The following is a 14,042-nucleotide window of genomic DNA, read 5'->3' on the forward strand; positions in this document are numbered from 1 at the left end:
CATCCTTCAAATGACTCCCCAGGAAATGTGGGGTATCCCTTATCACCTAAAGATGTAAGGATAGACTTTCTGAATTTCTTTCTTGTGGCTCTGGGCAAGTCACTTAATCTCTGTCAGTCTGTTTTCTCATCTGTACAATGAGGATAAGAGCACCTACCTTGCAGGATTGTAAGGCAGATAGGTTGGCACCATAGTGCACAGAACCCTGGGCCTGGAGTCAGGAAGACTCATCTTCCAAAGTTTAAATCTGGTCTCAGACACTTACCAGCTGTGTAACTGTTGTTAAATCATTTAACTTTGTTTCCCTCAGTTTCCTCATCTATAAAATGAGCTGAAGAAGGAAACCACAAATTATTCCGGTACTTTGCCAAGAAAACCCCAGATGGGGTCACAAAGAGTTGGACATAACTGAAAATGTCTGAACAACAACTCAGGATTGTGGTAGGGATCAAATGAAATAACATGTAATGTACTTTGCAAACCTTAAAGAACTATATAAATTCTAATTGTTATCATCAACAACATTATTAGTAGCACTACATGGTGGTAAGCCTCCAGAGAACATCAGAAATATGAATGTTACAGGTTTGGGTTGGTTATTTCTTAGTATCTCAGGAGCTATGGAGATGACCCCTTCACCTATCAGGGACATCATTCAGTTTTCTCTTAGCTAATAGAAATACCTTCTGTTCTGGGCCTGGTCTCCTTGGTCATTTTTTTCAGGCCTGTCTCAATAAGGTGGGTGGTCTGGAAGGCAAATATCAAGCTCTTAATGTATGTCCTACATGGTAAGAAGAGGGCAAAGGGCAGGAGAAGAATTTGGACACCTCCTCAGAGGCCCCAAAAATAGGAAAAACAGACAAAAGGAAGTTGAGAATGTGTGATGAGCCTGGTGGTCCTGAATATTTGACTCATGTCCCCTAGGTGCTGGATACTTTCCCCTTTTTTCTTTATTCCATCTATTAATAATCTTGTGTTAATACAAGACCTAGCAGCATGTGTTTACATTGAATTCAGTCTTGGGGTTTCCTCTATAATAATACCCTTTGGCTTGTGTTCCCAATCAGGGTTTCACCTGAGAATATCAAAATTTCATTTTGTCTAGGACCCCACAACAAAAGGAAAGAGATCCTCAGCTCCCTTCCAAGCATTCAGGCTAACATAAGATAGACTTTATTTAACACAACAATAAAAAAAATGTCAAGAACTCCTGAGCCCATCAACAGTCAAGCAAAACTCTTTCCTGCTATGATCATCCCTACCTCCCCAGGAACCTATACAGGCCTCCAAACTTATAGTATTTCCTTGATGGGAAAATATTGAATACCAATGATTCCTGTTTTCCCACTGTGTGACCTTAAGCAAATCTCTTCATCTCTCTCTACTTCTCTTTTCTCAGCTACAAAATGAGGAAGTTGGATTTGGTGGACTCTAACCTAACTTTCTATGACTCAGGCCTTTCTGTTCTAAGAATTTGACTCTTTTGGGATGGGAATCCTACTTTGGAATAATGAAGTCCAAGATGAGGACTTCCTCTCTAGTGAAGGTTGGCACCTTCTCTGCAGCTTTTAGTATTACAGTGTAACCATCTGTGAGGGTCACAGGGCCAGTACATATCAATGCTATTCATTGGAAGGACGAAGCTGAAGCTTAAATTCTTTGGCCACATAATAAGAAGGATTTATTGGAAAAGACTCTAATATTGGGAAAGATGGAACACAAAAGGAAAAGGGGAGGCAGAAGATGAGGTGGATAGATAGTGTCATGGAAACTATGAACATGAACTTGGACAGACTTGGGGAAATAGTGGAGGATAGAAGGGCCTGGCATGTTATGGTCCATGTGGTCACAAAGAGTCAGACAAAACTGAACGACTGAATAGCAACAACATAATCTGAACACAGGTCTTACTCTCTTTAAGGCTGGCTTGTTGTCCACTATGCCAAACTGCTTCTTTTGTGATCTTGTGAGAGATGAGCTCATGAGCACCCACTTTTTATAGATGAGGAAACTTGATTTGCCCAAGGTTATGCAGTTAGTAAGTTGGAGATCCAGGAGGCCAATTCAAGTGTCTTAATTCCAAGTCCAAAGCCCTTCTTGCTCTCTCAATGGTCTTACATAAATATAAAAATTATGTGTCCCAAAACAAAACCTACTTATTCAAGGTTACCCAGATGTTCTACTGCTGTTTTTGTCTCTCCTCCCCCCCAACTATGGCTGGTTGTCTCAGCTATTAGTGTAATCTGCTTATGAGGTTATGAGGTCAATCCCCAAATGGACTAATCACCTTTGCTGAATTCCATGACCATAGACTGCTCCTCTAAGCGCTGTCAGTTATCTGCCCAATCATTACACCTGGTTGGTGATAAGAGGAACTTAGAATAGAGTATAGATGGCTCAGTGCAAACCCATCACTTCCACTACAAAAAAAGCTCAGAAGTTTTAGTAATTTTTATACATAACAGAGGATAAATAAAAAGCAAGTTAGTACTGCAAGAAGAATGTCAAGAATATAAAAGCTGAGAATCAGCCAAGTCTGGCCAGGAAAGCTAAAAACAACTAAAAAAAAAATTTAAAGCTATAATTGGGGAAAATAGAAGGTCCAAAGATGGGAGGGGGCTAGTGCTTAGGATGGACTAGTTATTGTTACAACATGTTGTAGAGAAGCTGTTCCATTCTTATTATTCTCAGTCAAAACTAATGACCTTAGGAATATCAAGGACAGAATAAAAATGTCTCACAGGGAGTTGATATCCAACATAAGTAGGAGGGTTGTAAAAGAAGAACTAATTACCCTTCATGAGTTCAGATCACTTGGCCCAGATTCTTAGGTACTGCAAATTGACTGATGTGATTGCTAAACCTAAGTGATATTTAAAAGATCATGGAGAACAGAAGAGCTATCACAGGGTTAGAAATGGGCAAATGTTTCCCCAATTTTCAAAAAAGGAATAAGAATACAGTTTGCAAACTACAGATCACTGAACTTGACTTAATTTACAGCAAAATTCTAGACTTTACTATTAAATAGACTATACTGTTAAAGGAATAATTAGCATATAATCTATCTGGAAAAGGAAATGATCACAAAAGTCCAACATGGCTTCATCAAGAGCAGGTCACACCAGATAACCTTACTGGCATTTTTGACAGTATTACTAGCCTTGTATATCAGGAGAATGTAATACATATTTAAGCTAGACTTTTAAAAAAATACTTTATTTTCCCCAATTACATGTAAAAACAATTTTTAACATTTTTTTAAAATTTTTGAATTCTAAATTCTCTCCCTCCCTCCATATTGCCCCCCCATCATCGAGAAGGCAAGCAATTTAATATAGGTAATACATGGCTAGCTAGATTTTAGTGAAGCATTTGGCAGTGTATTATGTTATTCTTATGGAAAAGATGGGGAGTTGTGGTTAAAAAATAGGACAATTAGGCAGATTCAGAACTGATTGAATGGTTGGACTCTAATAGTGGTCATCAATGGTTCAGTGTCGACTTAGAAGGAGGTGTCTAATGGAGTGACCCACTCCAGGGGTCAGTGCTTGGCCCTGTGCTATTTAACATCTTAATCAATGACTTGGATAAAGGTATGGAAATCATGCTCATCAAATCTGAAGATAACACAACGCAGGGGGCAGATGGCAGGATAGCTAATCAACTGCAAAGTCAGGACTTAGAAAGACCCTGATAGGTTAATTGGGATGTTGGACAAAAATCTAGAAATACTGAATTTGGTAAGCATAAATGTGAACTCTTATACATAGATTCTAAAAATCATAAGTAAAAGATGGGGAAGGCATGGTAATGCAATAGTTTTAAAATAAAAAAAGATCCAGCAATTTTAGGGTCAGTCAATCAGTCAACAGGCATTTATTAGGTGCCTACTATGTGCCAAGCATCATACTAAGCACTGGGGATGCAGAGATAAGTAAGAGACAGCCACTGCTCTCAAGGAGCTCACAGTCTAATGGCAGGTTCAATATGAGTCAAAAGGGTTTTATGGCAATCAAGAAATCTAATGCAAAGGTAAATTACATTAAGGGAAGATTAGTATCCCAGAATTACAGAGGTGACAGCACCTCTGTACTCTGCTCTAGCCAGATCTCATGTGAAGTATTGTGTTTCATCTTGGATACCACTATTTAGAAAGGGCATTGATAAGATGGAGAACATCCAGAAGAGAGTAACCACCATCAGTCAGCAAGTATTTATTAAGCACTCACCAAGTGCCAGGCACTGTACTAAGCAGTGGGAATACAAAGACAAGTGGAAAGATAGTCCTTGACCTCAAGGAACTTACGTCTATTGGGGGAAGACAACACATATAAAGAAATTGATGATTCTTTGTAAGTTATTTTTGGGGGGGATGGTAGGTAGGAACACAAAGGGGCATAGTAGAGAAATTCCAGAGGACAGCCTGGAGAGGAATGAGGCCAGTGATGGTGAACAGCCTCAAGTTCATGCCATGTGAGTCCTAGTTGATGAAAATAAGAATCTTGGACCTGGAGAAGAGAAGATTTGAGGGAAACATGATAGTTGTCTTCAAGTATTTGAAGAGCTATCACCATGGATGATGGATTAAATTTTTTTTATAACTGGCCCCAGAGAATACAACTAGGAGTCAATGTGTGGTAGCTGCAGAGAGGTAGATTCAGGCCTTACTTAAGGAAAAGACTTCTTAACAATTAGAGTTAATCAAGGTAGAATGTGCTGCCTTGGGAGGTAGGAGGTTCCTCCCATTGTAGGTTGCATTTTCACAAAGGTTGTATGATCCCTTCTTGGGTACATTGTAGAGTGAGTTCTTTTTGCAGAGGGTTAAACTGAATAGCTCAAGGTCCCTTCCAACTCTGACATTCTGTGATAAAGAAGGAACAGAATCATTATTCATTTTAGTGAATAATATATTTACGTATCTCATAAAGAATGTCAAGGTTAATATGATTTCAGTTCCTCCAGCAATATGTCTATTCATTTGTCTTCGGACAAGGATCTCACATTTAGAGTACTAACAGTCAAATTCAAGTTTACTGAAGGTCTGAAAACTGTGATTCTTAACCTTCCATCCCCTATCCTGGAGTCCGCAGATTCTATTACGTTCCGTTTTTTGGAAATTGGGGTCCCATTTGCCTTTCTCTAATTCTTTTTTTTATATCATATCTTTTTTAAAATTAATTTATTTTTAGTTTTCAACATTCACTTCCACAAGATTTTGAGTTCCAAATTTTCTCCCCATGTCTCTCCTCACCCACCCCAAGGCAGTATGCATACCCCTGAATACCCCATTTCACAATGTGCCCTTCCTTCTATCACCCCCTCTCTCTTATCTTCCCTTCCCTTCCCCTTCTATTTCCCTGTAGGGCAGGATAGATTTCTATACCCCTTTGCCAGTATATCTTATGTCAAAGTTACATGTAAAAACAAATTTTACCATTCATATTTTAAAACTTCTGAGTTCTAAATTCTCTCCCTTCCTCCTTCCCCACCCACCCTCACTGAGAAGGCAAGCAACTCGATACAGGTTATATATATGTAGTCATGCAAAACACTTCCATAATAGTCATGTTGTGAAAGACTAACTTTATTTCCCTCCATCCTATTCCCCCCCCTTTTTTCTATTCTCTCCTTTGACCCTGTCCCTCCTCAATAATGTTTGCTTCTGATTACTCTCTCCCCCAATCTGCCCTCCTTACTATCATCCTCCCATCTCTTATCCCCTTCCCCCCTGTTTTCCTGTAGGGTAAAATAGATTTCCATACCCAATTCACTCATTCCCTCTCACCTCCCTTCTCTTCCCCTCCACTGTAAAAGATTTTTCTTGCCTCTTTTATGTGTGATAATTTACCCCCATTCTACATCTCCCTTTCTCCTTCTCCCAGTACAATTCTCTCTCTCACCCCTTAATTTTATTTTTTAAATATCATCCCTTCATATTCAATTCCCCCTGTGCCCTCTGTATACACACACACACACACACACACACACACACACACACACACACACACACACACACACACATATATATATTCCCTCCCTAATACTGAGAAAGGTCTCATGACTTACAAATATCATTTTTCCATGTAGTAATGTAAACAGTTTGACTTTAATAAGTCCCTTATGATTTCTCTTTCCTGTTTACCTTTTCATGCTTCTCTTGAGTCTTGTACTTAAAAGTCAAATTTTCTATTCAGCTCTGGTCTTTTCATCAAGAGTGCTTGAAAGTCCTCTGTTTCATTGAATATCCATTCTTCCCATGAAGGATTATACTGAGTTTTGCTGGGTAGGTGATTCTTGGTTTTAATCCTAGCCCTTTTGACCTCTGGAATCTCATATTCCAACCCCTCCAATTCCTTAATGTAGAAGCTGCTAAATCTTGTGGTATCCTGATTGTGTTTCCACAATATTTGAATTGTTTCTTTCTGGCTGCTTGCAACATTTTATCCTTGACCTGGAAACTCTGGAATTTGACTATAATATTCCTAGGAGTTTTCCTTTTGGGACTTTCTTCAGGAGGTGATCTGTGGATTCTTTTGATTTCTATTTTGCCCTCTGGTTCTAAAATATCAGGGCAGTTTTCCTTGATAATTTCTTGAAAGATGATGTCTAGGCTCTTTTTTTATCATGGTTTTCAGGTAGTCTAATAATTTTTAAATTATCTCTCCTGGACCTATTTTCCAGGTCAGTTGTTTTTCTAACCACAAAATGAATGTAATATAATACTATTGTGCCATAGGAAATGATGAGCAGGCAGACTTCAGAAAAACCTGGAAATACTTGTATGGACTGAGGCTGAGTGAAGCGAGCAGGACCAGGAGAACATTGTACACAGTAACAACCACATTGTGTGATGACTAACTTTGATAGCCTTAGCTCTTCTCAGCAATGCAAGGATCTAAGACATCTCCAAAAGTCTCATGATGGAAAATGTTATCCATATGTAGACAAAGAACTATGGAGTCTGAATGCAGATTGAAGCATACTATTTGCTTTTTTTCCTTCTGTTTTGTTTTGTTTCTTCTTTCTTGTGGTTTTTCCTACTGGTTCTAATTCTTCTTTACAATATGACTAATGTGAAAATATGTTTAATAGGAATGTATATGTAGAGCCTATATCAGATAGCATGCCATCTTGGGGAAGGAGGAGGGAAGGGAAAATTTAAAACTCAAAAGCTTATGGAAGTAAATGTTGAAAACTAAAAATAAATAAATTAATTTAAAAAAAATAAAATCCAGTTTAAAAAAAACAAGGAAAAGAAGAGAGAGGTGATGGAGACTGAAGTCTAAGGAAAACTTGACAAGATATTACTAAAGAGTCATTTCAAGGACAAAAGTAGAAAGACTATGAACAGAAGAAAAATGGAAGAGTTTTGTAAAAATTATCACAAGAAACTATTTTTGCCATAAGGCTAGTAGGGATAACCCCCATGGATCCTCCCCCTCACAGGTGCTTACAGAGGAAGAAGAAACAGAACTAAAGAGAAAAAAAGATGAGAAAAACAGTCAGTTTGGATCAAGTATATGGAGAAGAGATGTGTGTTTGAGATTATGTAATTGTACATGCATCGAAGGACAAATTTGCAAGTTATCTAAAGGAAGGGAAGATACCAAAGACATGGAAAAATTTCAAATCTGACTGGTACAAAAAAAAAAGGTGACTGAGATAACATCAATAACTACCTATCAGAGGCCATGAGGTGGCCCAATGGATAGTGTGCTAGGCTTGGAGTCAGCAAAGTCTGAGTTCAGACACTTACTAACTGTGTGACTCTAGGCTAGTCATATAATTATCTGCCTCAATTTTTTTCTCTGTAAAATGAAGATAATAATAGTATCTATTTCCTAGGGTTGTTGAGAAGATAAAACAAGATAATATTTGTAAAATGCTTTGCAAAACTCAAAGTGCTATATAAATGCTAGCTATTATTGTCATTGGGGCAACTAGGCAGTGCAGTAGAAACAACACTGGCCCTAGAGTCAGGAAGACCTGAGTTCAAATCCAGCCTCAGAGACTTACTAGTTTTGTGTCTCTGGGCAAGTCACTTAACCCTATTTGCCTCCCTTTCCTTGTCAGTAAAAGAGCTAGAGAAGGAAATGGCAAATCACTCCAGTATCTTTGCCAAGAAAATCCCAAATAGGGTCACAAAGAGACTGAAATAACTGAACAACAACGACAATTATTATCATCACCTGTATAACTATTCTCTTATCTGTACAAAATCTCTGTGAGGGTCATAAATTGGAGCAATCCTTAAGGAGAGTATTAATTAAAAAAAAAAAAAACAAGCAGGCTTCCACAAATTCTGTTCAGCAATAGACCACATTTTTAGCATCTCACAATTGCCTGAAAGATGTAGAGAATATAATATCATAGTGATGAATACTTTGGTGAACATACATCTCCCTGTTTTGTTTTATACCTTGTCTGACATTTATCATCAGAAGGTCAGTGAAAAGTTGACAGGGTGATTTTTGTTATTACTTCTTTCACAGAATCCTGAATAATGTGAATATATGGATGAGAGACACCTTGTTGAAAAAGAGCCTGTAATGTGGTGTTTTGTTCTATAGAGACAAATGCTTTTTCTTAAGAATAAGTACAATGGGATATGATATTCTAATGATCAAAAGAAATAGAGAGGAATAATGTAATATTAACTTAGTCATAACATCTTTTACTAAGGACAGGGTGTCCCAAAAGTCTTAGCATAATTTATTAAATAATTTTTAACTGCATTAAGACTTTTAGGATGCTCTATATTTCTTTCACCACCCTCATAAAGTTCAGTGCTCCCCATTACTTCTAGGATGAAATAAAAATTCATTAGTCTAGTATTCAAAGTCCTACACAGTCTGGTTCTCATCTACCTTTCCAGGCTTATTTCACATTATGCCTCTTCCAGTCAATCTGGACTGCTTAACTGTTCCTGGAAGTGACTTTCCATCTCCTGGCCATGGGAGAGAAGGTGAATGATTTTGTATTAGTCAGGAAGAAAATGAAAAGGCACAGGATGCAGTTACAGCTTTGCTGAAGAGACGCTTCTAAGCACAGACTTCTTCCCTTGAAATGGAGGAAAAGTAGGAGAGGATGGATAGTGAAAGGCAGAAAAATAGACATGGGGAACCGAAGAAGTTTTGGTCAGAGGTCTTTAGTGTTCTCAATAAAGCCAAAGTCAAAGTCTTGGACTGAGAATGAGGGAAAAGAAATGGAAATGGAGACGAGGAGAGAAGTATCAAACCAGGGTTATGCTGGTGAATGTTTAACAACCAGATCTCCAGGGAAAAACTGTATACAGGACATACTTTTATGTTTCATCTGCATCATTAGCATTTTCTCTATTATTTTCTTAAATGTAGACAAGCATCAAAACAATAAATCAAGCCCTGTAGTATTCACTGATTTCTGAGGTGTAAATGCTCACACTAAACATTTAACAATTGGCTCTCATGAATTCATAAGGAGTCAGCTTCAGCATTCTAGGGTTTGAAATAATCATTGTAGGAAACGTGATAATAAAAGATGAATGAGTACTTCTTGAGTCATTAATTAAAGGCTAGCCTATATCTGTGGGGATTTTTTAATTCTCTTGACTTCTTGTCAAGGAAACATCTAATGTGATACAGAGAACACTAGGTTTTGAGTCAGAGGACCTGGGCTAAAAATTCTGAGTTCAAAACTTGCCACTATGATTTACCACTTATGGGAATTTGGAAGAATCACTTTCTCTTGGCCTCTCTAGAAGGAGGGGCTTAGATAGGCTGACCACTGAGGTCCTTTGAAGCTCTAAATCTATAACCTTATAAAATCTAGGAAAAGTGAGTATAGTTTCCCCTTCTCCCCAATAGTTACAGTAAGTTGCTTTTAAGGATAGGATAGGAATAAGTATTGAACTTGTGATTTCATAGATATAAGGAACTCCCAGGTGAGGAAATTCCCTCCATCAATATAAGCTGGCACCTTCTTTCTAATATATTGTCTCAGAGAGTTACATAGAGTAATGAAAGTTCAAGGAACTTGTAGGCCATACAACCAATATGTGTCAGAGGCCACACCTGAACCCAAGTCCTTCTAGATTTGAAGGCAGCTCTCTATACACTACTCCATGATGCCAAAAGTTTTTCTTAAAAGGAAGAAAGCAAAACATAGGTTCTTAAATGAGTTGGATTATTATTCCCACTGATGCATGTCAACCTCTTATTATAGTCCCCAAATATGAAAGTTGCAAGGAGAAATTGTCCCTGCCCTCAGGCTTGTCTTGGCCCATTGCTTCCTGCCAATCCAAAGGGGGCAGATGAGAAATCCTCTTTTTCTAATATTCTGCCTGGTGCTCCAGCATTCAGCCCCCCTGTACACTGGTTTCTCAGGTAAACCAAGGATGAGTCTGAAATATTCCCCATGCTTTTAGTGCCAACCCCTGAGTAAGATAAAGGCAAAAATATCCAGAATCCTCTTTCTTTCTTTGCCAACACTCTCCTGCTCCCAGCTTGTCTTCCTCCTTCTCTTCCTGTGCCTCTGTTACCACCAGCCCCAGCCATTTGTGAATGTACATGCTGTCAGATGGACACGTTTTATTTTCCCCATTTATTCAAAGTGGCAAGGCTGGAAAAAATACTAAACCTCTCCTGACCTTTCATAACTTGCTGCTTTCTGAAGGAGAAACGCCCTGTATGGGCACTCTAGGAGTAACATGAAGTCATTAACAGGAATGTCAATGAAAATTTTTATTGTGGCCTGACCAGGATGTCTGAGCCCTGACATGTTGAATTCCTCTTCCTCTCTTCTTCTCATTTATTTAGCCAAAATGGGCTAGTCCATGTAAGTGAACTTTCCTGATAATTGAGGTGAATAGTCAAGAAGCATTTATTAAGTACCCACTATGTGCCAGATGGGTACATAGTGCTTGGTGATGAAATGGATAGAGTGCTGGGCCTGGAGTCAGGAAGGTTCATTTTTTTGAGTTCAGATCTGGCCTCAGACTTACTAGCCATGTGAGCCTGGTCAAGTCACTTAATGATGTTCGCCTCAGTTCCTCATTTATAAAATGGGGACACATTGGAGAAGGAAATGGCAAACCACTCCAGTACATTTGCCAAGAAAACCCCAAATGGGGTCATGAAAAGTCAGACATGACTGAAACGACTGAACAGCACCAATGTGTGCTAGATACCGTACCAAATAAGCACTGGAAATACAAAGAAAGGCAAAAGACAGTCCCTGCTCTCAAGGAGCTCACAATCTAATGAGGGTGACAACATGCAAACAAATATGTATAAGCAAGCTATACAGGATAAATAGCAAGCAATCAACATTAAAGGCACTAGCATTAAAGGAAATGGGGAAAGGCTTTCCTGTAGATGAGTTGCCCAGTAGTCCCAGAAGGAATTTAGGTAAATTGAACTGAGTTTCACCCTTTCATGTGCAAATATTGGATGGAAATCTTTCAAAAAAGTGTTAGCTGTTTTCCTGCTTTTTTATTTCATTTTAATTTTTTTTTTTTGAGGCAATCAGGGTTAAGTGACTTGCCCAGGATTACACAACTAGTAAGTATCTGAGACTAATTTGAACTCAGATCCTCCTGACTTCAAGGCTGGCTCTCTATCCACTGTGCCAACTAGCTACCCCTCCCTACCTGTTTAAAAAGAGGAAGTTGGGTATAATTTAACCTTTTCTTAATAAAATAACTTTTTCTTCCCAAAAATAAACATGCATTATTGTGCTATGCAGAGATAATATTTTATATCTAATTTTTGGTTTTTCTGTCTCTTCTCTTGATGTCACATTGTCCAAGTAACTTCTGCTATTGTTATTGTTGCCCCTAACAGCTCCCCTATAAAAACACATACCACTGCTATCTTCTAATTTGCTGTCTCCAATCTTGTACAGTCTGGGAAACCAGATAACCAAACCTATTAAGACTTATTTTTAAATGAGAGTCAATAAGTTTGTGATTGGGGGTGTGAGAAATAACTGCTTGACTTCAGTATAGGAATTATTTCAGAAGTTAAGAGGCCCCTTACTATTTACTTCCTGCATTCCTATATTCCAGGGAGTTGAAATTACTGTAAGTCTGACCTAAGATAAATGAGACTTGACTGTGTTTCAAGGTATTATAATGGTTTTATGGGAAGCCTCAGGCAGGCAAGTATTCCTATCTCCTTTGCAAGTCAAATCAAGTCAAGTCAACAAACATTTATTAAACATTTACTAAGTCCCAGGTGTTATGCTAATTGATGGAAATTCAAATACAAAGCAGAAAGAAAAAAAAAAGACAGTCATTGCTCTCAAGGAGCTTACATTCTTATGGGGAAGATAACACATTAAAAGAAGCTGAAAGGGGTGAGTAAGTAGAGAGACAGGGAAAGGGGAGGGAGAAAGAGAGATCTGGGCATATGGAGGCAGGAGTGAAACCTGAAAAGGACTAAAAACATGGCTGGCCTGGGCATCCTCTTTAAAATGTAGTTTCTGGGAGCAGGAGTATTAGCTATTTCCAGTGAGGGAAGTGTAGGAGTGGTGTCATGAGTGTGCTGGTAAATGTTTAACAACCAACTCTCCAAAAAAACCCCCAAAACCAAAACTGTATGCATGACATATTTTTAAGTTTAATCTGTATTATTAACATTTTCTCTATTACTTTCTTAAGTCAAGACATTTAGCAAAACAATAGATCAAGACTTGTTGATAGTTTTTTGCAGTTATCTGATGTATAAATGCTTACATAGAAAATTTAACAGCCAGCTCTGAAGAGCCTGTAGGAACTGACTCCAGCACACTAAGTGGAGTAAACTTCCAGAGATTTCTGTGGCAGAATGATAGCAAAAATCTAGTGGATCAGGAGGGCAGCCTGAAGAGGAATGTTTTAGGCCTCTCAGACACTCACTCAGAAGGCAGCAAAATTGGTTAAAATCTTTCTCCCTGAAGAACAAATGACAGAAGAGCAAGACAGTGACTCTTATCTAATCCAACGGCTCTCCTGGCTGCTGGCCAAGAGAAGATGTATGATCTTCAAAGTCCATTCTAGTGAGGCTAGGCCAAAGAACAAAGTGTCCTCATCTGGCCCAAGGGTGCCCAGAGTTCAATTGTCTCCTTCCTACAGCACTAGATTGTTTAAAATGCCCCACTGTGTGTCTTAATCCAGCAGCATCTGAATGTCATCATAACATCTCCAAAGAAGGAAATACTTGAGAGAAGGGACTGAGACTGTTATTGACCTTGTGAAGAGAAGCAATACTTTTTATAGGCAGATATTTCAAAGATTCTAGTTCAAGCAGTGACAGTGATAAGGTCAAATGTTCTTGGAAACATTTAATAAATTGATTTCCACTGTTTATTTTGCCCAATCATATTTATTATTGCCTTTATAAATCAATAATCTGAAACAATGCAAATAAATTTGTTTTTAAATGTTAAAAATGGATGATCATGTGTACCCAGAAATCTGAAATCTTTTTCAATTGAAGGATTTCCCAAATACTTATTGGGTCAGTGGGCAGCACAGGTCACTAGTGGGTAAGGAATTCTTGAAGCATAAGCCACAGTCCATAGGAGGCTGGCAGTGCTAGTCATTGACAGGGAAAATCAAAGAAATTTAAAACTGGAAAGGATTTTGGTGGCCATCTGGTCCAACTAATACTACCATCCTCTCACTCAAGCCCGAAACCTAGATGTTATCCTCAGTTCCATGCTTATGCTCATCCCACATGTGATGAATAAAAAGTCTGAGAGACATAATTTCTGGGTAATTAACAATCATTTTTATCAATTATGGCTAATAAATAATTAACAAAATGTGGTCAGTGGCACTCTCAGGAACCAAAGATGAATCATGGAAGCTGCTCAGCCCTTGGAGAATGGGTGTTTCTGACAGGTGGAAATCAACTCTAATTGGCTAACAGTTAATGAGAGAATGAATATTATAATGAGAGGTGGACTTATGCTAATGAGGAGCAGGGGGACCAACTCTGATCACGTAACTTTTGGGTAAAGAGACTATCTCTATGCCCTGGACAATCTAGACAAAAGAGTTCCATCCAGTCTTGCTT

The sequence above is a fragment of the Vombatus ursinus genome, unplaced genomic scaffold (assembly GCF_900497805.2).
Source record: "Vombatus ursinus unplaced genomic scaffold, bare-nosed wombat genome assembly UNPS02014807.1, whole genome shotgun sequence".
NCBI lineage: Eukaryota > Metazoa > Chordata > Mammalia > Diprotodontia > Vombatidae > Vombatus > Vombatus ursinus.